Here is a 24,809-nt window from a genome sequence, read left to right on the forward strand (position 1 = left end):
GAAAATTTAACTGAACTTGTATTTTTATCATGTAGCTCATTTTGGTGAAACGAATTCGAAGTTAGCAAATTAAATCTTCGAATGCTTATTAAGTACATATCAGTGGTAAACTTTTTTAGGCTGTAAAGTGTAAAAAGCAACAGTAAGTGAGTATGCATTGCATATTTTTAGGACAATGTTTTCATTCGCAGTTAAACTTTAAAGAGCTCTCAAGAAAAAAAGAAAAATTCTTACAAAATGACGCACAAGAAATGGAAAAGAAAATTTTTTCTTTGAAAATTTCTTATATCATAATAAATTTAGCCCCAAAACCCACCCCTTGTGTGCGCTACGTGACAAATTTGATATGTAAAAGTAAACAGACATTGTTTAATTTTGCACACAGTAGGAGAGGAAACTGGTTACCTCTCTTTATATGCGTAAATTTAAACGAAAATTTTTTAGAGGAAATTTTAAACATTTTATGTGGAAACTGTGAAAATGTGAACAATAAATGTTTAAAACACAAAAAACAAATTTGAAATTTGTTCAACGCCACACATATGATAAGTAAAAGTAAGCAAGCAGTGTTTAAATTTGCATTCATTAAGAGAGGAAACTACCTATCTTAATATGCGCAAATTTAAACAAAATTTTTTAGAGTGTATAAAAGCTCATAAGGGTTTCAATCGAAATCACAATAAGCTGCTTATGGCAAGGCCACTAAATTAAGACTTTCTAATAGCTGAAACAATTTATATTTACATGAGTGAGTACATGTTAATTATAATTAAATCCTGCTCTAGCTTATCTAACTGCTTTTGACGCTAATTGAATTTTGACCAATTTAATAGTAATCAATTTATGTTTTGTAATTAAAATATAATCTAAGTATTAATTATTTTGGGTCAAATATTACGCAGTAATGCTATTATATATACTAACAATTAAAATTTGAAATTTGATTAGACGAACATTGCCGTGTGCATTTGTAAGCAAAAGTATTTACATATACATATGTATGTATACCTAGCATTACACAAAATGTGCATGACGCTGATTATTGAAGTGCCCTTGTGGTAATTACTTGATGATCAAGGTAATTAACGTCATTTCAGAGTTCATCTAGTCATTCAACATTTCATACCAAATGCATACAAAGTCTGCTTACAAACACTAAATCTAATAGCTCCTAACATGGGCAAAATATTAATATAAGTACAGCATTCTAAATATGTATACATATAACTATGTAAAACCAAATGGTAAATAAATTGTAAAACATACTATTGTAGCATAGCATAATACTACATAGCACTACATAACACAACATAATATTAGATAACATCACATACCATAACAAACACATCGCGCATTATGAAGTTATATTTCCTTTTTATTACCTCCCTTTTATTAGCTCGGGATGCACATAACTATGTAATATTGATGTGCCTAAAAGATGCGGCGATTTCTATTCTCAAGTTACATACCTGATGACAGTACGAATAGAAATTATAATAGCGAGGTTTTAGTTTTTTAAACTATAATTTTTTATTTGTCTCTATCACATTCTCCATCTTTATCTTTGTCTCTATCGTTTTTATACCCGAGCGCACTTGTGCACAAGGGTATATTAATTTTGTTCACATAACGGTTGTTTGTAACAGCCAAAACGAATCGAGATAAATATAGACAAATGTATACATAAATGCTCAGAATGAATAGAGAAATCGATTAAGCCATGTCTGTCTGTCCGTCCGTCTGTCTGTCTGTCCGTCTGCACGACAACTCGAGCAAAAATTGAGATATCTCAACGAAATTTGGTATGTAGGTTTCTGTTAATCCAAGGTAGGTTGGTATTGAAATCGGATTGTAACCACGCCCACTTCCCATATAACGGTAATTTCCAGAAATACGAAAACTGCGATATTTTAGTAACTACTCAATTCGCTCAAAATTGATATTTACAATAATCTTCAGACGAGAAATAAGAATATTATAAATTTTTGGAAAATGGCCGTAGCCACGCCCACTTATGGTTACATGTATATATCTTGGTAACCGCTGCACCAATTTCTTCCAAACTTGGCACAATTGTTGGCCTTGATACAGCATACTAAATAGCCGAAAATTTTAAAAATCGGACAATAACGACGCCCACATCTCATATAACGGTAATTTTCGGAAATACGAAAACTGCGATATTTTAGTAACTACTGACGCTTATTCACTCAAAATTCATATTTACAACAATTTTCTGACGAAAAATAAGAATATTATAAGTTTTTGGGAAATGGGCGTAGCCACGCCCACTTATGGTTACATGTGTATATCTTGGTAACCGCTGCACCAATTTCTTCCAAACTTGGCACGGTTGTTGGCCTTAGTACAGAATACTAAATGGCCGAAAATTTAAAAAAATCGGACAATAACCACGCCCACATTCCATATAACGGTAATTTAGAGAAATAGAAAATCTTCGATAAATCAGTAAATATTAAAGCTAATTTATTCAAAATCGATGCTTGCAACAATTCTTTACCAAGAAATACGTTTATGGTAAGATTTTGGAAAATGGGCGTGGCTCCGCCCACATATATGTATATCGGTATTCGTTCTACCAATTTGTACCAAACTTGGTATTTTTATTGTGCTTGCCACATAAAAGCAAAACGTTGAAAATTATTGAAATCGGACTAAAATTACGGCCGCTTTTCATATAACGGTAAATTTCAGAAATGCTTGAATCTGCAATATTTCGAAATTTAAGGAAGCAAATTTACTCAAAATTGATACACCCCGGCTTACCACCTAGCGGTAGCTTTCGGAAAGGTGAAAAAACATATATTTAATACTTGCGCCCTTCGGCTCCACCCGAACTTAGACTTTCTTACTTGTTTATGTTTATGTTTATGTTTATAGGCATTTCATGTCGACGCGGCCACCACTGTGCGCGACCTCTCTGGATTTGGATGAAAGTTGAAGAGATTGAAGGTCTAGGTGACATAAGTGTACGTGCAGCATATTTTGACGATATGACGTAGGGTTACCTATTTACACGGAACTTAAATTTTAAGAAAACGTCATACATACCTTTCTTTAAAGTGCTGTATCTTGAAAACCTTTTAACAGAACTTAATGAAAAAAAAATATTTCTTCCGTCTTATTATGGGATTTAATTGTACATTTTTTACATTAATGCGCAGCGTATAAAAAACAAAAAAAAAAAAAATAAACAAACATTTTTCCTTTTGATTATAGCATTTAAAAAAAATTTATGTTTACATAAAAACATTGTCTATAATATCAACTTTAAGCACCCAAATGAGCGTAATGGGCTACTAATGCGTATGGACTCTAGATCGTCTAACGCTCGAGCAATATGATAAATAGACATTGAAATTTTATGAAATTGTATATTTTTGAAAGAGGAAAGGTGTGTTACAAATAAAAACAATATGAATAAATGATATTAACTTTACTAAAGGTCTGATATGATGAAAATCCCTTCAAGGAAATGGCAGATTTGAACTTTATTGCAAGTTCACATGGGAAATCTGCTTACGACGTGATTGGAGGAAATTTTAATAGACTAGCAGCTAGATCAAGTCTTCATCATCAGTCCTGATGTTACAACAAATTCGTGCACCCGAAGCCCTCTACCAGTGGGGTGCTGTATGTTTCTCATGGGATGCCTGTAAAAAATAACTGCAACTAACTTTTCAGTGGACCTAATTTCGATTATGACTACGTGCCATTTACTTTAATCCTATTTTAAGCTAGTTTAAAAGGTTAAATAACATCAAATTAGGGAACTTCATATCCTTATTTAACGAATCTTTAAATCAATAAATAATTTTTTTCCCCATTAGTTCTTATTGTAAGAAAATCGTGTTTTTTTTTGCTATAATTTTATTACTCATTCGGTTTATTTTTTACACACCATTTTCTTGTTTTAATAAAAGGACTAACCTTGAAGAAACCAAAAACACGCTTAATGGCAATGTAACTCCAAGTCTGTAACTCCACATTTCACAATTTTCAAAATTTTCGGTTTATCGCGTATAGTTTTTGAAGCATTTAATTTTGAGAACTTTTTAAGTATATATTGTATTCTACAAACAATTACGATTATTTTGATACCTTAGCAAGAGGTGTGCTTTCAGAATAAACCACCTTTTAAAGCTAATATATTCACACATTTGGAAAATACGTCCAAACGATCTAAATCTTTCTATAACTGCTAGTCCTTATAAAATTACATATACCTGTAAAATGCTTCAAAAAATGTATCTCTAGAAGTGCGTAAAAACCCTGATTTACTATTTTTAATGATGCTCCTTCTTTTAGTCAGAGTATTTCGAGAGTGGTATCAAAGCAACTTTTTTTCGACAACTGTTCTGATAGTTGCTCTTACTTCATTGGAGCCTTTTAAATTCAATGGCGTCCTCAGTTTTACCATGTTGGCTCCACCTTTCGAGATAGCAGTATCTGAAACTTTTATAAAATTTTAACTATTTATTTTATAAAAAAACTCTCTGAGTTTTGAAGATATTTTACTAAAATTTTTCACATAACATCTAGCTCCCATACAACTGATTGATCAGAGACATTGTTTTGCGTTATAACTGCTCCAATTAGACAAGTTAAAATTTAGTATAGCTTCATTTTAACATATAGCACGCATAGAATTTATTATTCAGATATTAAGTGAGATTTATAGCGCAAAAACACATATCTGAGTAATCAGTTGTACTGGAGCTATATGTTAATGTGAACCTATTTCGATAATTTTAAGGAATAATTAAGGTAATATTAAATTTTAGTAAAATAACTTCAAAACTGAGGGAGTTATTTATAAAATAGTTAAAATTTAATCAAATTTTCAAGTACCATTATCTCGGAAACCGGAGTCAATCTGGTAAAACGGGGCACGCCATTGAATTTAGAACATCCCAATTAAGTGAGTTCAACTTTCAAAATCTTTGCTCAAAATTTACAACATGAACAGCGTAATTTGAACCCAGCTCATTCTTTAGTTTACTATTTCATGTTTATTCCTCGTCTAACTTTTGAAGGACTTGATGAAAATGAATTACACTTATATTAATCGATTTATTAAGAGAATACGAATAAAATGATATATAAAACATAGGTGTGCTCGCAAACTTAAACATTTTTATTTTTTTTCTGAGGCTTAATCTGTTATCTATTCCAGATATTTTCGTTGCATAAAGGTATAGTATTCCCAAGACTACATTGATACATATTCATTGCCTTCATGTCCTGATATTGCAATATTATAAAGCTAAAAATAAAGATTAAAACTTTTGAGTGCGGGGTAAAGCATAATAAACAAAATGATTGTACGAAACTTAAATCTTCCGCAAAGTTTACCGATCTGTTCCAACCACATTTTATTGTTCAATGCCATCGAACGCCATTGCTTTGGTACAAAGTCGGTTAGGGACTTCTCCGGCCAGACGGTGGTGTGCTCCACCTCCAATGTGTCTTAAATTCCTGATGCTCCCTGAGACAGCCGACCTACTTTTGTGTATTTCAGGACTGCTTGGCGCGACTCCACTTGCAGTTCTTGCAAGTCAATTATTGGGCTTTGCTCAGTGTTGCAACAAAAAAATTACCAGATTCCTCAAAAACAAATGAAAAATCCTTAAAATCGGAGCAAATTACACAAAATTTTCTTTTTATAGATATGAGTATTGTGTACTGCATACTATTTACAGGTACTTAGTATGAAAATTAATTACATTCTCCAATTCAATTGGTACATTTGTTTTTGTTGTTCAAACAAAGTATTAGCGTTATTTTTTATGTCTTGGTTTGTGTATAATATTGCTGCAACTACATCAGTGCTCATTCTGGTTCTCAAGTCAGTCCTACACATTTTTAAACTACTAAATATAGGTTTTACTGAAGCATTAGAAAAAGGCTATGTTATGTTTGAATTTTCTTACAACGACTCCGACCACAAAACCACAAAGAATTCTGCACCAGCAACTCTCAAATTTTAGTTTCCCAATGGGTTGTGTCAAAGCATATGAACCTATCATACTTGTTAGAAGTTAAGTAAAGTGCAAAATTTAATTGATTTTGCTCAAGGCCATCGCAGCTTTTTGTATTTAAATGCACGAATATAAATACGTAAGGAAAGCAAATCAGCTGTTTTTGACACAAGGAGCTCATACCAACGGTAAATGTTGCTTTTGTACGATTGCTACAACCTGCAAATTGTTGAGTCATGGTGGCAGCTCTTTTCAAAATATTTTCAAACTAAAACCTTTTTGAACCTCTTTCGTCAGACACTGATCTAAGCAATAAAAATGGGTATACCAGTGTGATTTCAAAGCGTTACATTGAGAATAAATTAGGGAATTATTGAGAAGCTTACATTTTTGTTTCTGGCGCACCGATTTGAAATCTGACAAGTTTTGACTAACCTCCGCAGCTTGCACTTTAATTATATATATATATATATATATATGTATAAATCAATTCTGTAGCTGCGGCAGATCAGCCTAACCTAACCTGGATATTTATACAAAAGCCTATGTATTGAGGCTTTAGTGTTTGTGCAGCTAAATATGTATGTATTAACTTCTCCATACAGATATCTACTTCCGTGCAAAGATATTTGTGTAAGCTTTGTCACATATGTATGTATGTGCATCGCTATTGGTTCTATACCTAATAACTACATATAGATCTACATACATTCATACATACATATGTACATACATATGTTCATCGCACTTATGTAGGTGTATAAATTTATAGCCCGCAGTCATTCACTTCTCAGTCAACACATTTAGCTTGCCTATTAGTATTTCAATAGAAAATAGGATTATGTCGAGTGGAACTTACGTATACATATGTACATACATAAATGCTAGGGAAGCCAATTAATGTCACCCAAAGGCAAATGTCCTATTAGCGCACAAGCGACAAGAACAACATGTTAACAATCTGCGTAGGAAAATAAAATAAAACGGGTAAATTAATCAGTCATTAAGTTAAGGAAAATAACATGCTTATTTGTTAAGAAGAAATGTGTGGAAAATCAGTAATGATACTCATTCCATGACGCCGATGGGGTTGCAGTGAAAGAGTGAATGATTGAATTAAGTATTGACATTCGAACAAGCAATGTGTAAATAAGCAACTACACTATACACTGTACTATGGGTATTTATGCAAGTTGGTATATATGCAAAGTTTTCGTCTCTACCGAAAAATGTTCCCTGCTCATTGCCCTCTGCGCACAAATACTAAGAAGAAGGCAATGAAAAGGCAACATTTTTTGCAGAAAAGAAAACGCCATAAGAGGGTGCCACATTTGAAGCGTAAATCAATATTAAACCTCAATAATGTGGCTGTTTAGAATACACAGCTTAACGAAGTGTACACTGAGATCGTTCAGTAAGATCCGACGAATAACTATATTACCACAGTACTAAGAATATAGGAAAATTTAGAGAAAAACAGTTCCACAAAATAAAGAAGGTAAGGTTAGGTCATGCGGACAGCTCCACAGCGTCCGAGATTGGAACAACTTCCAGCCGTATGGTGGACCGAAGTTCTTCTTGGATGCGGACTCGGTTTGTTAGGAAGTTTAACCACAAATTTTTACCGCACCCAACAACCGTGACCTTCGCCACTTGGCTCTATCAAATATACCAATATTGTTATTATTTGTATGCCCAATCTGCTTTTGCTTCCGGGGGGGTTCCGATCTATGATTGCTACCTGTAGCCCTGACGCCGAGCATTAGGTCGATGTGATTTTTACCCGCTTCCGCTCAAGTGGATTGCGTGCTAGCGGTCTCTTTCCCCTACTTATGCCAATGTAGGCGCGCTTCTTCTACAGAGTTTTCTTTCGGTGGCAGAGTAGTGGATTACATCCTTCGCAGTTTTGTTTGGAGGTGACGATACCTTTTTACCATATCTTTCTCTTCCGCTCCTTGTCGTTGGTTTCGATGAGACTTTGAGGCGCCTTCGCTCTTTCAAATCAGCCTGGACAAAATTTGCGATAAAGAGTCCGCCCAATTGCGGTCTTCCTAATCATAGGAGTACAACAGTAAGTGAATAAAAAGATCCTAAGAGGTCGAGACGTAACCTTCAGATTGTTGTCTTGGCAAGGATTTTGCCCCATTACCACGACGCTTATCCAAACCTGGGTCAGACAGCTCAATGATAGGATAAACGTAGCATGTCAATCGCTGGAGCCTATTGTCACCAGTTCAACTGTAGCGTTTACAGGGATTATATTATAAAAATATATTATTTTATGTCTACACACAAACCAGGGAGCCCCACTCGGGCGAACAGAGGCATCTGAATTTTAGCTGTAAGTATTCGATGCGAAGATTGAGGTCGCGTACGTTGTAATCAGCGAATCAAGAGGTTTTGTCTACGTCCCGTTCAAGTAGAAGTCAATGCCGTAAGCCATAAGCATGGATATACCACCCAGCAGATTGCCGATAGAGTCAAGTTGGTGATAGCAGGCAGTATGTAAGATTATGGGTTGGGAAGAAAACGTTGTACACCACTTTTAAATTTACTCCCCCAAGTAGTCGGCTACAAACAAAAAGGGAATGAGAATGATGACTATTGATTATTATTTATTTAAAAGCAAGTACAACTAAATGAGCTAAAGCTTTTTAGCTGAACGAAGTTCACACTGATGTTCAACGAACTGCGAATATATTCTGTCACTAAAGCACTGAGCTTCACATATCTTCACTACACACTAACAAAGGCGCGCTAGTGTTTTGACGGCGAAAAAAGGCACATAAAAAAATTTGACGAAAAAAGAAACTTAAAAAAACTTCGGCGAAGAAAGACGCATAACCTAGTTGACGCAGAGAAAGACGCGTAAACATAGATTTGAATGTACCTGGCCAAGAACTGTCGCTTCAGCATTATTCCCCAAAAACTCTTTGGACACTATTACACCCGCAAACATAATTGACCGCGAAAATAAGTTTAGGCGTCTTCCTTCGCCATCAACTATGTTAAGAGTCTTTCTTCGCTCAAATTTTTGAACCGTCTTTTTTCGCGGTGAACTTTTGAGCTCGTGCCTTTTTTCGTGTCTAGTGACGATATAAGTTTACTAACTGGTATTAACACACCACAACAAATCTTAAAAACTACATATGTAGAAGGATGTATGTAAGTGGGTCGAAATGCAGGTACGAAAGTTAAAGGAATCAAATATTTCTCGGGCGCCAGAGCTCTATCCCTACGACATATGATACTTATTGTAAAAATATTCATCAAGACCTCTTAAAATTTGGAAAAAAAACTACAGAAATGCCATAACGTTTTTTAGAACGTATCAGTTGAATCCTGCCCTGTTAAAGAATATTAGTTTCTTAAGTATGATTTAAAAAACGTCTTCCTTACCGATAAGTACCTATAACTTTTTCCTTTAAAATTTTTTAATGCAAAGCGAAAAGGCAGAGTTTTCCCGATATTTTTTTATCAGATTTTAATGACTTTGTAATTTACGAGAATCTTTATGTTTTTCATTACTTTTTCGGAACTGCTAAAGACTTTTTCGAACTCTTCGGTATTATATGTACTTGTTTTACCTTTTGGAACACGTTAGGAACTCTCTACGGTTGTTTTCAGGGTTTTCAGCACCTTTTGGTATTTGTCTGGGTCTTTTCGGAATTCTTGGGGGTGTTTTGAAAACCAACAGTTCCAAATTTTATAAGCATCAATGCGCAAAAAGTATTAAAGGCGAATATTAATCAAAAAAATTTTGGTATTTGTTATCGGTACACAAATTCTTGGATTTATGCCGTGATTCCAGAAACCTACCCAATTATGTAATTATTAGAAATTTATCTTATTATGCTGTGCTACAACTTCATCGTCATTGTCTGGGGCGGAATGATTCCAACTCAGTGTGATAGATCTGGACACGTATAGTAAAACCACCAAATCCTTTTGCATTTTAGGCTAAACTTTTATGTATGGTCATATTAAGTTTACAATTTCTTACCTGTGTAAATGGAAAATGACTCATTCAACAATCGGGCAGGTTCTGCAATTCACTTTGGACTGAATTTCAACCAAAGTCACTTTGAATCTGCCTGAAAATTTTAATCGACGATGAAGTAAATGGTTGGAAAGACATAAAGAAGAATAACAAGACTTTTTGGGGAAATATCGTTCGTACTTGAAAATACAATGGGCCTCATGCATAAAAAGGTAGCTTTAGCTCCGACCCGAGTTTGAGTACAAATTCTTCAGCTTGAGCTCACTTGATGATTGCAAAAATTTCATCTGAGCTAAAGCCCACTTTTAATGTATCATGCCAAATATCTGTGCCGTCATCTAGCTCATTTTAGCAAGCAGTTATCCATCGAAGCCGTTGAGCAGGGCGAGCGCTAACATCAAGTTTCTAAAAAACTTACTGCTTATTTCAATAAAATATATTTGTTTTTTATTTCCTGTGGACTTTTACTTTCTTTGTCTAAATATTTTTCCTGAAAATACCCCTAGTGATGTTTTACGGCGAGTAATTTTGTAAAACATTTTAACCCTCTAGCGACCTTTCAAATGCCATTTTATTCAGGATTTCCGAAAAAGGGATCAAAACCAGCCTTTCGCGAGAGGGCTAGTGGGTTAAAATGCGAAAATAATCAGAGTTACTAATTTGATTTAAATTTTACTACATTAACCCAGTTAGAATAATGACATACGCATACCACCAATAACTGATGCCATTTACCATTTCCAAAATTTTTCATAATTATCTTAACAGCTGACAATTCATTTTCTGTTCTATGTTATGGAATATCTTTCCAGATGAATTCCCAAACTGGATCCATTATTTTTTACTTACACATACATAGTTATACATATAGATATGCTCGTGTATAAATAATTTTCCATATACAATGCCATATATGCCACCAGTCAAGTGCTCATCTACTTGATATTTGTCATTGTAATTGCATTGGCACTTACTAATACTTAAGTCTGACAAATAACGAACGTTATCTTATTAGATTACTTGTGCAGTGTTTTATTGTTGTTGCCGTCGATGTTGACATGACAAAATACCAAGGAAACGTATGTATAGACAAATCAATCCCAGCAAAGTAGACGTCATTATAAAAAGCCAACAAATCGGTTGCGTATAGATTACATAAATCGAATGGGCGAATGCATTGTGTACATATATATTTACATGAATAAATATGTAAGCACAAATGCACATTGTGTATGGGTAATATGGTGTATAAATATACCTACATATCGCTGGCTTCGGGTGAAAATGTGCTAAGTCCAGTTTTTATAAAATCCTATATTTTGATATAGGATGCAAGGGTTGTGATAAATACTTCCTAAATTTTTGCTCGCTCATTCTGAACGAAAGCCAAGTTTACTAAGTTCAAAGGAGGCACCGAAAATCCGATATGCTCAAAGTAATACAAAATCTTTTAATAAATACCTGCCTTAAAAACACAAAATGTTGTATTAAAAGTTTTACCAAATAATTGCTTAAGAAAATTGTTATAAGAAGTTTTTTCTCTCCTGTAAAATTTGTAGAATTGGATTTAGCAACTTTTCTCTTTAAGCTGGCGATATTTTAGAAATACTTTAATACTATGGGTAATAGGTGCTGCGAAGAAGAAAAAGCATTATTTAAATACTAACTCAGTCAATTAATGTAAAGAGATCTCGTTAAAATAAAAGAAAACCAAAAAGTTTAGGTGTGATCTGATACAGCACGAAAATTCCTAAATAACAAAGTCGACAGATGGAGAGCATTTCATTACACAGAAAAGGACACATAGAAAACCTCAAAAACTAAATAGGAGCAACTGAGTTAATATACATATGTACGTACACCTGTATGACATGAATAAGTATGTAGTTCCTATATCATCTCATATGCTAACGATTGTTCAATATTAATATCTGGCAATAGAATTGATGACAATTACTCTTCACTATAAGCAGCCTCATCCTCTCACCTATGAAATCCTTGGCAACAACCTTTACCACCTGTAGAAAAGAGGTCACGTCGATATCCTTCTAAGCACACCCAAACGCAACAAAGTCCTCAAAGCGCTCGCCGTCAACAATTGTGGCAGAGACAAAGAAACGTTGTTAGCGACATACAAGGCAAGTGGTTGGCCATTTCTAAATTACGAAGCACTATTTTGGTCAGCAAGCAGTTCCTTGTCTGTTACTACATACGTGGGCACCCGGAATAGGCACTAGACGGAAGCGGAACATCCACCCAGGCAGGCAAGAAGGTATCTCTACGAAGTACTAGACTACGTACGTCAACCATTGGCCCGACACTGTATAGACTGGCGCCTAATGACAGGGAGACCATCGCCACCTTCACTAACTCCCGTTCCGTGAATACCGTCATCGTAGTTAAATCCCCTGCAATTGCGAAAGAAGGGCTCCAGCTGACTAACGCATAATTGCGATCCGAATACTGTTGTACATACTAGACTACATCCCAGCGCACAATAGGCAATTTTCAAATTCCATTCAAAATAGGCTAGAAGAGTCAGTTTTTTACCGTGACGAATAATTATTTTTGTAAAATATATGGTAGGGAAATTAGAAAAGATTTTCTGGGCCCGAATTTAAAAAATAAGGTTTTAACTTTGATCAGCATATGTTGAAAGTCGTAAAACTAAGAAAAAGAGAGACCATCACACAAAAAGTCATATTTTTACTGGTGACAAATTTAAGATTTCGAGGCTAGGAAAAACTTTTTCAAGGTCATTGAGTTGGATTCCGATGACAGAACGTAAATTTCAGCATGCGAGAAAGAGGAATGACTGAAGTGATGTTTTGAACTCGACGAAAGCGCCAACCAAGCAGAGGAAGAATAACTGGTATTAGAGATTTAATAAAATTTGTAAGCCAACGTTGGAGCTTCGTTCAAATACTGCATTTAAAACAAGTAAGAAAGTCTAAGTTCGGGCGGAGCCGAACATTAAATACCCGACAGAAGTATTCAATTTGTTTTTTCACCTTTCCGAAAGCTACCGCTAGATGGTAAGACGGTTTGTATCAATTTTGAATAAATTAGCGTCCTTAAATTTCGAAATATTCCAGTTTCAAGCATTTCTGAAATTTACCGTTATATGAAAAGCGGCCGTAATTTTAGTCCGATTTCAATAATTTTCAACGTTTTGCTTTTATGTGGCAAGGACAATAAAAATACCGAGTTTGGTACAAATTGGTATAACGGTTACCGATATACATATATGTGATCATAAGTGGGCGGTGCCACGCTCATTTTCCAAAATTTTACCATAAACGTATTTCTTGGTAAAGAATTGTTGCAAGCATCAATTTTGAATAAATTAGCTTTAATATTTTCTGATTTATCGAAGATTTTCTATTTCTCTAAATTACCGTTATATGGGATGTGGGCGTGGTTATTGTCCGATTTTTTAAATTTTCGGCCATGCTGTATCAAGGTCAACAACTGTGCCAAGTTTGGAAGAAATTGGTGCAGCGGTTACCAAGATATACACCTGTTACCATAAGTGGGCGTGGCTACGTCCATTATCCAAAAATTTATAATATTCTTATTTTTCGTCTGAAAGTTATTGTAAATATCAATTTTGAGTGAATTATCTTTATTAGTTACTAAAATATCGCAGTTTTCGTATTTCTGAAAATTACCTTTATATGGGAAGTGGGCGTGGTTACTGTCCGATTTCACCCATTTTCAACACCAACCTACCTTGGATTAACGGAAAACTACATACCAAATTTCGTTGAGATATCTCAATTTTTGCTCGAGTTATCGTGTACACGGACGGACAGACAGACATGGCTTAATCGACTTCTCTATTCATTCTGAGCATTTATGTATACATTTGTCTATATCTATCTCGATTCGTTTTGGCTGTTACAAACAACCGTTATGTGAACAAAATTAATATACCCTTGTGCACAAGTGCGCTCGGGTATAAAAAACAAAAAGATATGAATACGCTTCGGCTTTTGCTCCACGCTCATATATGTACGTCCTATATGCGATCTTGAATCTAGCTTCTAATTGGTCGCTAGTTGCTCCTTTATTTCAGAGGTAAGGCTTAAGAAGTCGAATCATTAACCAAGAGGGCCACCGGCTATTTGGCTATCCTAGACACATCATCAGTGTATATATGGAAGTGTTTGCCATCCAAGAAATACCCCCTAAAAGGGGGGGAAAAGTTTATAATTTCTGACATTATGGACAACATTACATTAACGTAAATTATAAAAATAACCTTCCAATCAATTGGCCAACGAATGCTAGAAAATCGTTTGATCTTGTGACACCGCCAAGTTAAATTGGTGGCCTGTAACAGAAAATTCACACTTCATAAAAATTACATTTACGGGCCACTATCTAATTCCGTTACATGATATAAGCTTAGAGATGGATGTACCGTACCAATGTTGTTGTCGTAAAGTTCATAAAAGATTAAAACGTGTCACACATTTTTTCCAATTGTCCGCCACTAAACAGAAGAAGATTATAACCATTCGCAAATTTTGAAAGCATCAACAAAGTAGTTTGCATCCATGTATGATACCACGGCGACACCACCCTCCTTTTCTTATGTGTGGGGAGGGTTCTTCTCACATAATTTAAACCTAACCTAACAGGTTTTAGTTTACACAACATTTTTAATTTCCAATCATTTTTATGCACTGGTCAATACAAAAATTCTTTTAAGGCAAGGGTACGTCAGTAAGTTAGAAATGCCAAGCATTAATTTATGTTGATCTTAAGGACAAAATGAAATTGCCAAGTTTCAAATACTGCAGCGTTAATAAGGCGGAGCACTAGAGAGATTGATCTCTTCCACAAAAGTGGGTGCCGATTGCGAAGAAGGGCAGCTCGGCTACCTTGACTACCACGCTATCTTTGCCACTGGATGCTCACAAATTATCCACATCTTTCCAGTGTCTATTCATAGTCGCTGTATGGTTTCTGGGAATAACTTAAAATAATTGCGCTATAAACAAATAAATAAATAATTGGCGGTTGCATTTTTGCTAAGTGTATGGCCGAGCTTTTCCTCCAATGTCTAGTGTACGTCCCGATGTTATAACACAAATAGAGGGACCTAAAATGAGGCCCGTCGAGAGGGAGGGGGAAAAGGGGTGAATCACCCGGGTCCGCGATTTTTAAGGGGCCTGGAATATTAGAACCATAACTTGTTATTATTGTTTTAAAATGTAATTGCTCCTTCGTTATAGGCTTTTATTATAAATATAATCAGATTCGTGCTGATTGTTTCTAACTCTATACATTAAAGAAAATTATCACGAGCTTTTAAATTAATTTATGTATACGGGCCCGGTTTCTCTCGACGGCCCCTCCTACAATTTTACGCCATCTCTGGTTTTATGAGAAGCTTTTTCATAATAGAAATACACTCGGAGGTTGGCCATTGCTCGCCGATTGGCGACCGCTGTTAAACAAAAACTTTTTCTAATTTAGATGTTTCTCGGACCAGGGGTTGAACCCGGTTCCTACAGAGCAATAGTGCGCAGATCTACCTACTCTGCTACAGCGGTCATCCGATATAATTGAGCATTTAATCAAGCGGCTGTTGTGGTAGTAACATAGTTATATCCAAGAAATAATGTGAACGCCATTAAAAGAAAAAAAACTATTATTATTCATATGCTTAAAATGTTTAATTTAATTTGCTTTAACTGCGCGTAGTTAAAAACCGAAAGCAACTGCAGTGGCAAAAACACGCGGAAAAACAACAGAAGTTTACAAGAGAAACAGCTGGAGAAGTAAAATCTGCTCAATGCCACAAGCCAACAACCAGTGATGATAAAGTTGCCACAATTGTGCTTTTTTGGTACAATTTGAAACCAAAAAGTACATTGACACCACATAGACAGTTTTGGTACAATTTGGAAATGCAGCGTTACGCAGTTATACAAATACTTTTTTCCTTCTCTAGTACTTCATGCAAACTTCGACTAAATTTGTTTTACATTACAAAGTTAGCAAACCCTCTTCCTTATAGAAATGGTTTTGTCTTTTCCTACAGCACACCTTTTCCACCGGAGCACGAGAACTTAAAAAAATTTGAATATACTTATGTACATATGCGAGGTTTGGGAAAAAATTAAATTAATTTTTAACGAACTGAACGACCTGACGTTTGCAAACATTTTTAAAATAGCTCAAAGTATATTGGCTATTCCACATTCCTTAGCAAATGTCGAACGTGTCCTTTCTGTTCAAAATCTGATAAAAACTAAACGTAGAAATAGATTACAAGTAAAAACCCTCGGTTCGTTAAAAAAGCAAAAAATTATATCAAATCCTCTCAAAGTTTTTGATATGAAATAAAAATATATACAGAGTCTTTAAACCAAAATGTGACTTACGATGTCACAGAAAGTGAAATGCTTAACTAATTTTTATTCTACTTTTAATACGTACATATATGTATATTTTTACAAAATGTTTATTTAAAAAGCGTTGATTAATTGCATATTTTTTTTTAAACATTCGTTGTTTTTGGGAAATAATTAAAAATTTTTTGATGGTACATTTTTGTTCAGACGTTTGGTACAATTTCGAAAAATTCATTTATCATCCCTGCCAACAGCATAACTGCTTACATAGACTATTATGTTTTGTCCTCTTCGTTTGGTAATTCCTCCCAGATGAGCGGACACGCTTGACTGGACAGCGCAATAATTTTTATGCGTTCACCTGGCACAGGTCTCCAGATTATCGGAGCAGTACAGGAAATGAGCTGCGCAGAGCAGAGCTGGGCGAGTACGTTGGCCGACCACCTGGACGTTAGTTGTTAGTAAAGAGTAAAGTTCTGCTTTTTATGAATCATAAAACTCTTGTTATCTTAATTATTTCTGCGCACTGGCATATTTTATGTCCGTTTTTTTTTTCTTATTTTCAGCTTTTCTCTCTCGTTCAGCCATCTGGTTACGCTTGGGCGCAAATTTACAACCTATGCCAGCCCTCTTGTCAGTTTTGATACCTTATACAGCAAAGGTTGAATGCGAGAAAAAACCATTTTTTGTTGCCGGCGAAGTTGAAATAAGTATGTGTGTGCAAGGTTACTTTTACTCTTTCCCACTTTTAATGTATCACTTGGGAGTGCTTTAATTAGATATGATTATTTATCTGTTGTTGCCATTACCTGTAGTTGAAGGAGGTTCAAACACATATTTCAAACAATAAATTGAAGAAATAAATTATGTTGTGTAAAATATAAATTTCTCCTTCAACAAATTAACTCAAAACTCGGTATTTACTAAAAAGTCATTCTAGTCCAGGTAATTGCAAATAAAGAAAAAAACATAAAAATTATTGCTTATTGATATGCTATGGGAATTACTAAGCCGATTTTTTCCATTTGGATGTTTTGATTCGCCACGCATTTTAAGTTCACTCTGAAATTCCCGTAAAGCTAGATCTCTTTATAGTAGAGACAAAGCTTTCTCTAATTTGTGAGAATGCGAACAGGTAAAAGAAAAATCGAAATCTAGGTAAAGTCTATCCTGCATGTATGCTATTTCATATCAATATACAGATTTAAGTTCGTCATTTTCTAAGCTAACCTATGTATGCACATAAGGGTGGTCCAAAAATGCATGTGAAAAAGTAAAGTCGGAATTTTTATGCTCACCCCCTAAGATTGTTCTATACCGCAAAAATATATCCTCCCTCTTTTTATACATTTCATGAGCATGAAATGGTAGATATTATAACTTTGTTCCGATGTTTGTAAGTACGAGAACAAAAAGAGATAGACCCATGAAATTGTATACTTATATGATCAGAACGTCGAGCTGAGTTGATTTAGCCATGTCCGTCTGTCCGTCTGTCTGTCTGTTTGTATGCAATCTAGTCTCTCAGTTTTCGAGATATCCGGATCAAATTTGGTAGGTGGGTGTATTTTTATAATGTATTAATCATTTGTCGGAACCGGAAGAATCGGACCACTATAACATATATCTCCCATACAACTGATTGTTCAGATATGAGATTTTTCATTATAACTTCTCCATTTATGCAGCTACGAACATGAAATTTTGCAATACTTGCACCCATTATCAACAGAATACTTACAGTGAAAATTACAAAGATCGGGTCACTATAACCTATAGCTCCCATACAACTGATTGTTCAGATATAAAATATTGCGTTATATCTCCTCCATTTATATAGCTAGGAACATGAAATTCCGCATTGTTTTCAATAATTAACAACAGAAAACTTACAGCGAAAATAACAAAGATCGGGTCACTATAACCTGCAGCCCCCATACAACTGATTGTTCAGATATGAGGTCTTTTATCATAACTCCTCCATTTATGCAGCTAGGAACATGAAATTTCGCACCATTTTCACTCATTATTAACAGAATACTTACAGTGAAAATAGCAAGGATCGGATGACTACAACATATATCTTCCATACATCTGATTGTTCAGATATGGGATTTTACTGTAAAACTCCTTTATTTGAACATCTAAAACCGATATATTTCGTAAGATATTTTATAAATAATAATACAAAGTCTACTGAGAAAATCGTCAAAATCTATGCTCTATAAGCTTCATCTCCTATAGCACTGATTGTTAAGATACCAGTTTTTGCCATATATCTCCTTTATGTACGAAACTAAACCCAATAAATTGTGTTACCGGTTTACATACCGATCACATAGCGGTGAAAATCACTTAGATTGGTGTCATATAAAGTATATCTTCCATACCTCTGATTGTTTAGATGCGATTTTTTATATTGTAAGTATGTAACTCCTCTATCGATGTATGCAGATGTATTCAAAAGCAGTAATCTGTCAAAGTAAAATTTGCAGATGTTCATGAAAGGTATGAAGCCTTCGGCATAGCCGAAGACAGCGCTGCTCTTACTTGTTTTATTTTGAAATCAAAAAATATTTAGAGGTCGCTCAAAGCGCCCAAAGTGTTCCATGTATCTTACATATATGGGGAATAAACAACTTTTCGTAGAAATGGTATAGAATAGTTAAAAATCAATATTTTTCTACCCAATTGTTTATTTAGCCATTTGTTCATCGCAACTATAATTTACAGGTCCGCCAAAAACCCACAAAAACCCCGAAAAATAGAAATGGGGCGACCAATAAAAAATAATTAGTATTAAAAATGGTTAACTAAACATTTGGGTATTATTACTGAAAGTCTTCTGAGGGGAACAACGGTTTTTCGATCGAAAAATATTGATTTTCAAGAATTCTATACCATTTCTACGAAAAATTTTATTTTTCCCATATAAAAATAACAATTTTTTGATTTCAAAATAAAAAAATAGGGGTATACTTTTCTTCGATAGGGGTATACTTTTCTTCTAGGGGTTAGAGCATTACATTATATACATACGTATTATATACATTATATACATACGTAGATGCATGTATGAGCCGTTCACTGCACACCGCGACTTTTTGAAAAATCTCAAATTAAAGTGTCAAAGTACTTGGTATAGTCATAACTTATTACGATTATAATAACTATATATAACATACACATATACACATAATATTCAATTCAAATAAATAGTGTACATTATTTGATCGCATCTCCCAATTTTTACTGATAAAGTTAATCAATTTGTGCACTGAACGGCTCATATGTAGGTCAAAGAAATGCAATCCTGGAGGCAGCCCACGCTTGATTTTTTGCATTTATGATAAGCTATTACTGTGCTATGTACATGCTTATTTCTTTTTATACATACAGGGCCACGCGACACGATATTAGGATAATTTTCGTGAAATATTTAGTTATATTCAATTAAGAAAAAGACAAGAACGGAATTCGTTTTGCTAGAACATATTTAGGACGACGAGTTCGGAAATGCACTTCGTTCGTTTGATTGCGAATAACTGCGAATTGTGCAAAAATTACTAAAGTTTTGATGCTTTTTCAATTTCAATTAAATAAATAACTTAAAAATAGGAATGCGATGAATTGTTCTAAGGACACAATCGGTCTCGCCGAAGCCGATTAGAGAGCATTATTTTCCAGTTTCATAGTCCTTCAAAGGATCTCCCGAGGACTTTAAAATTAAAGGGTATGCAACTCAGTAAATTTGGGTACCCAGTAGAAAAAAAACTAGCGATGGATCGGGCTTTTTCATAGATCTTTGACAAATAGTATTCCATCGTTAAGTAATTTTTACCAAATTAAAGGTCACACCTATACCTGTTAACAGTGCGACTCTCCTTATAACTATACATTGAACATTCCTGTAAATAAAATCCAATAATACAATTTTATGACTCTTCGTGTTTCGTCCTTCGAAAATTAAAAACGGAGCACATGCGAGCAAATTATTTTTGTTTTAATAGCTCAAAGATAACTGTAGTTACTTTAAAAAACCTTGACAAGTAAACAAAAATACCAATATTTAAAAATATTATTCAACAAAAATATCCAATCAGACAGATTTTAAATTTTCTAAACGCAATTTACTTAAATTTAGTCTTCGATGACAGAAATGGCCTTCTTCTTCCATGTTCAAAAGGTTTTTTCTTGAAAAAGGTCTTCACCAAAACACAATTACCGAAGAAACAAGTAGAACGACTGCAAGCGTGGAGACAAAAAAAACTATCACAACATTGACTGCTCTCAGGTTGACATATATATGTCAAAGGCAAAGAAGCGGAGGAAGTTTTCATGGCTACCATTCAATAGATCAGTTACATATTTAGCTTTAGGAATAGTATGTTTTACTGGACTTTTGCAACAATTGGTAAATCTGACTTTTGATCGGTTTTCTGCATAAATACTCCTACATATGTGCAGCGTGTAAAGAAAAGCGCTTACATTTTTCTTAGTTGGAAAGTGTGGAAATGCTCAAACTTAGAATAAAATATAAGAAATCCCGATTTGATAATCCGGTTGGGTTATGGTTAACGATGTACGTGGTAATCCTAGGGTAAGCATTCCGAGATTTTTATATTTCAGGTGCTAAGGGCACTCGACGGGTGCTATATGTATTTGTTCAGAATCTGTGGCAAAGATTTATAGATTTTTAAAGTTTTCATAAGCACCACATGTGCCGTTATTTATTTACTAAAAAGTCTTGTATGAGGGTTTATCTTCCTGAGTGCGTTTAACATAAGCGGATCAAGGTTGTTGACTTAATTTAACCCTAAGGAAAGAAAATCATTTTTGTTTTGTTTTGTTGCTACACAAATTTTATGCGCCTGCTTATCGGGTTCTGCGTTTGTCTGTAGCTCACTTGCTTGCTTTATTTATGTAGTTTCAGAAACAATTTTACACATCTTTCATCTTGCATAGCATGAGTAGCTTATAGCTACAAGTTACGACATAGAATATGTATAGGAATTCGCTTGCAGAGTGTACAGAGTAACTTCATAGCCCAGTGGATAAGACACACCTATGTGGAGATACTTAAACGATAGTAAAATGTAGATAACGCTAGGTACAGAAGGTATCTTGAACCTAGTTTGTTGGATTTTCTACCATGGGGAAAGTGAAAAAATTAAATAGGTACTGTCAAAACATTTCTTTTTATCATTTTTACTCCACTTTTATTAGCTTGAGATATAACTATGTAATATTGGTGCGCCTAAAAGATGCATCAGTTTCTATTATCAAGCACTGTTGCCAACTTGGTGCTTTTCGCACTAAATTTAGTGCTTTTCTTTATTCAAAACGCAAAAATTTTAGAGTTTAGCGCTTGGTGCGTTTTTTGTGCTTCTGTTTTTAGTTTGAAGACACCAAATCTGTAAATCTTAACAAAAAGGGGGCGGCAAAATTTATAGCAATCGTAAGTTTTTTAAGCCACTTTAAAAAAAATCTAAACAAAGTCATGTCACAATGACAACACAGGGCAACACTGATTTTGGTGCGGCAAATGTTAAATCTCTTTTTGATAGACTTTTTTATGGTGATTACGAATCCGTAAGTATAAACATTCCATCACGTACAGATTTTGAGAAAATCGTGGTCAAAGTGTCAAAAAATGGGGTTTTATTTCAATATTTGAGAAACTCGAGCAAAGAGTTAAAATGTGGTAGAACATTCCACTTAGGCTTAGCTTAAAGCTAGAACCCTAGGCTACTGTCCCTGAAAATACCATCCTTGCACCTTGACTTGATGGCCATTTATAGTCATTTGTTGAACAATAAAAAATTACTGGAAAATTGTGCTATTGAAAAAAAAATGTTACCAAAATCAGTTTTTGCTGTTCAATAAATTACTATAAGTAATCTTAGGGTCAAGACGAAGAGATGGTATATTTAGGGATTGTATTCGAAAGTTCAAGCCTTAATTTAAGCTTAAGTGGAAGGTTCTATCACCCTTTGTTTAATTGCGGCAGGGACTCAAACTTCGCCAAAAGTCAGTTTTTACTGCTCAATAAATGACTAAAAGTGACCATCAATTCAATGTGCAGGAATGGTATTTTCAAGGATAGTAGTCGAGGGTTCTTGCTTTAATCTAAGCCTAAGTGGAAGGTTCTATCACCTTTTTACTCTTTGCTAGAGCTTCTCATATATTGCAAAAGCCCGATTTTTTGACAATTTGACCTCGATTTTCTCAAAACCTGTACGTGTTGGATTCTTTGTACTTACGGATTCGTAATCAGCACAAAAAAGGTTATCAAAAATAGCTTTAACATTTGCCGCACCAACATTTTTTTTTCATTTTTGTTGGCCTGTGCAATAATAAACGAGAGAGCATACGCATACCTAGATAGATCTATAGGTAGCTAATTCAAAATTCATAGAGGGTAATTTAGCTGCTTGTGGATCGTACAGATCAAACGCAATTAATACAAAAACAGGTATAATAGCAGTTTTTCAGTTAACGTATCATGAAAACATTGTTCTATTAATTGGATGTAAGTGCTATGAATTGATTTATGCAAAAAATCGCCCACAATTTTTTTTAGTTGATCGCACTTTAAATCTAGGTGTGCGATATGTTTACCAAAAAATATGTAGCAGCACTCGCTTGAACGAAAATATTTGAATTTATAGAAAATATAATAAATTCGACCGTCGAGCAAAAAACATCGATTTTTATTAATTTGAACCGGCGTACCTACAATACAATTTTTCATGCATACAGAGTCCATTAAATAGTGCAATAAGAATTTGGTGCTTTTTCGACAAAAAACGTGACTTTTCTCGGGTTTTAGGGCTTTTTCAAATTCAAAACTTGGCCACCCTGTTATCAAGTCACATACCTTATGACAGTACGAATGGGAATTGCTTTAAATTTAAATTTTAAAGTTACCCGATGACAGTACGAATGAAAATTAAAAGATTGATATCGCGTGTTATTCTATTCGTTACAATATATATTTTTACAATCAATTGAATATAGGACTAAAGAGATGAAAATAAAATAATAGGTTAAAAAACTAAAACCTCGCTTTTATTAGAATATGAACTAAAAAGTAAAAAATAATTTATAGAAATACAGATTTCGCTTAAGAGGAATTCATTTCAAATACGCACACGCAGCAAACATTTGGGATTACAAATGAGTCTTTAAGCAGTCCCAGTTCGGAGCCTTTATGCCCATAATGAGCTCATTTATGAGTCCGAAATGAGGTGTTTCCCTTCCTGCGAAGGTCGAGTTATATGAGCTTAAATTTATACATCAAATGAGCCTCAATATGAATCATATTGGACTCTTATTGGCCTCATATATTTCATCAATGCCTACTTTCGGAGTGTGATTTTATGCAGTTCTGTGTGTCTTATTGGCCTTATTCTTCGACTCTTATTGAACTTACTTTATAGCCATGTTTGCAAGGTCATTCATTTCAAATACTATTGCATGTATACAATATTCATGTAATAGCAGCTGCTGCAGCTAAATTTTGTTTATTTGCTTCCTAATTATTTTTCATATCTGTATAAACAAGTTTATATATAAATTTCGAGTCTTTATTGTTTTTATATTGGCACACAGTGCTGGCTCATAACTTGGAACATTTATGACTCCTAAAAGATTCATATAAGATTAAAAAAAATTTTGTTTTTGAAATTCATATTTCTTATATTGGCTGCATTTCTTTATTCATTCTGAACGTTTGGAATAAACTTTTTTGTTTACTTATTCTTTAGAACGTTACTGATGATATGTTAACGTATATTTCAAACGCATTCTGTTTATTACGCATTCTGGGATTATCGGGAATGTATAAAGAAACTCAGCCATTATGTTCAAATCGGCCCCATTTAAATGTTAAATGAAAAAGAGCTTTTTGGAAAACACAATCGTCCACAGCGAACATTTGGAGTTAACTTTGACGGTTGTTTGATTACCAATAAAAATTCGAAAAAAAATATTCAAACTCAAGTATTTGTGTTTCAATTTGTTTTGTGCGAATGTCTGCTTCATGATATTAACGCATACGGATTTCTTAGAGACTTCAAATTGTTTAGTTCGTATGTACTATTTATCTCTGCGTACGATGAGACCTCATGGGAAATAACTAATTACCGCTTTGGCCTCTTTTTTGGCGGGAAGACATGCATACAATTTTGATATTTTTTGATAATTTTTAATATTTTTCAGAACATAAATTTTTTGAACGTTGGCGTGTCAAATTAAAACTTTTGGGTCTTTCTGATTTGCCGGGGCAGAAAGCTTTCTGATACAACTCTGCGCTGAACTAGTTTTCAAACGAGTTAAATGATTTAACTGGTTCAATTTTCCAACAAAAATTGTATGCGATTTAACTTGTTTATGAACATGTTTTGTTCATTTAACTGGTTTGAGCCCATTTAACAT

At 34.3% G+C, this 24,809-nt stretch overlaps 1 protein-coding gene across 1 annotated transcript in view; it reads right to left on the reverse strand.

Moving 5' to 3' along the window:
• Positions 1-24,809, reverse strand: part of LOC118746170 — a gene marked incomplete in the record, with an annotated part of 421,140 nt that overhangs the window by 172,356 nt on the left and 223,975 nt on the right.

The sequence above is a fragment of the Rhagoletis pomonella genome, unplaced genomic scaffold, assembly GCF_013731165.1.
Source record: "Rhagoletis pomonella isolate Grant_MI unplaced genomic scaffold, Rhpom_1.0 Rhpom_scaffold_00010, whole genome shotgun sequence".
NCBI lineage: Eukaryota > Metazoa > Arthropoda > Insecta > Diptera > Tephritidae > Rhagoletis > Rhagoletis pomonella.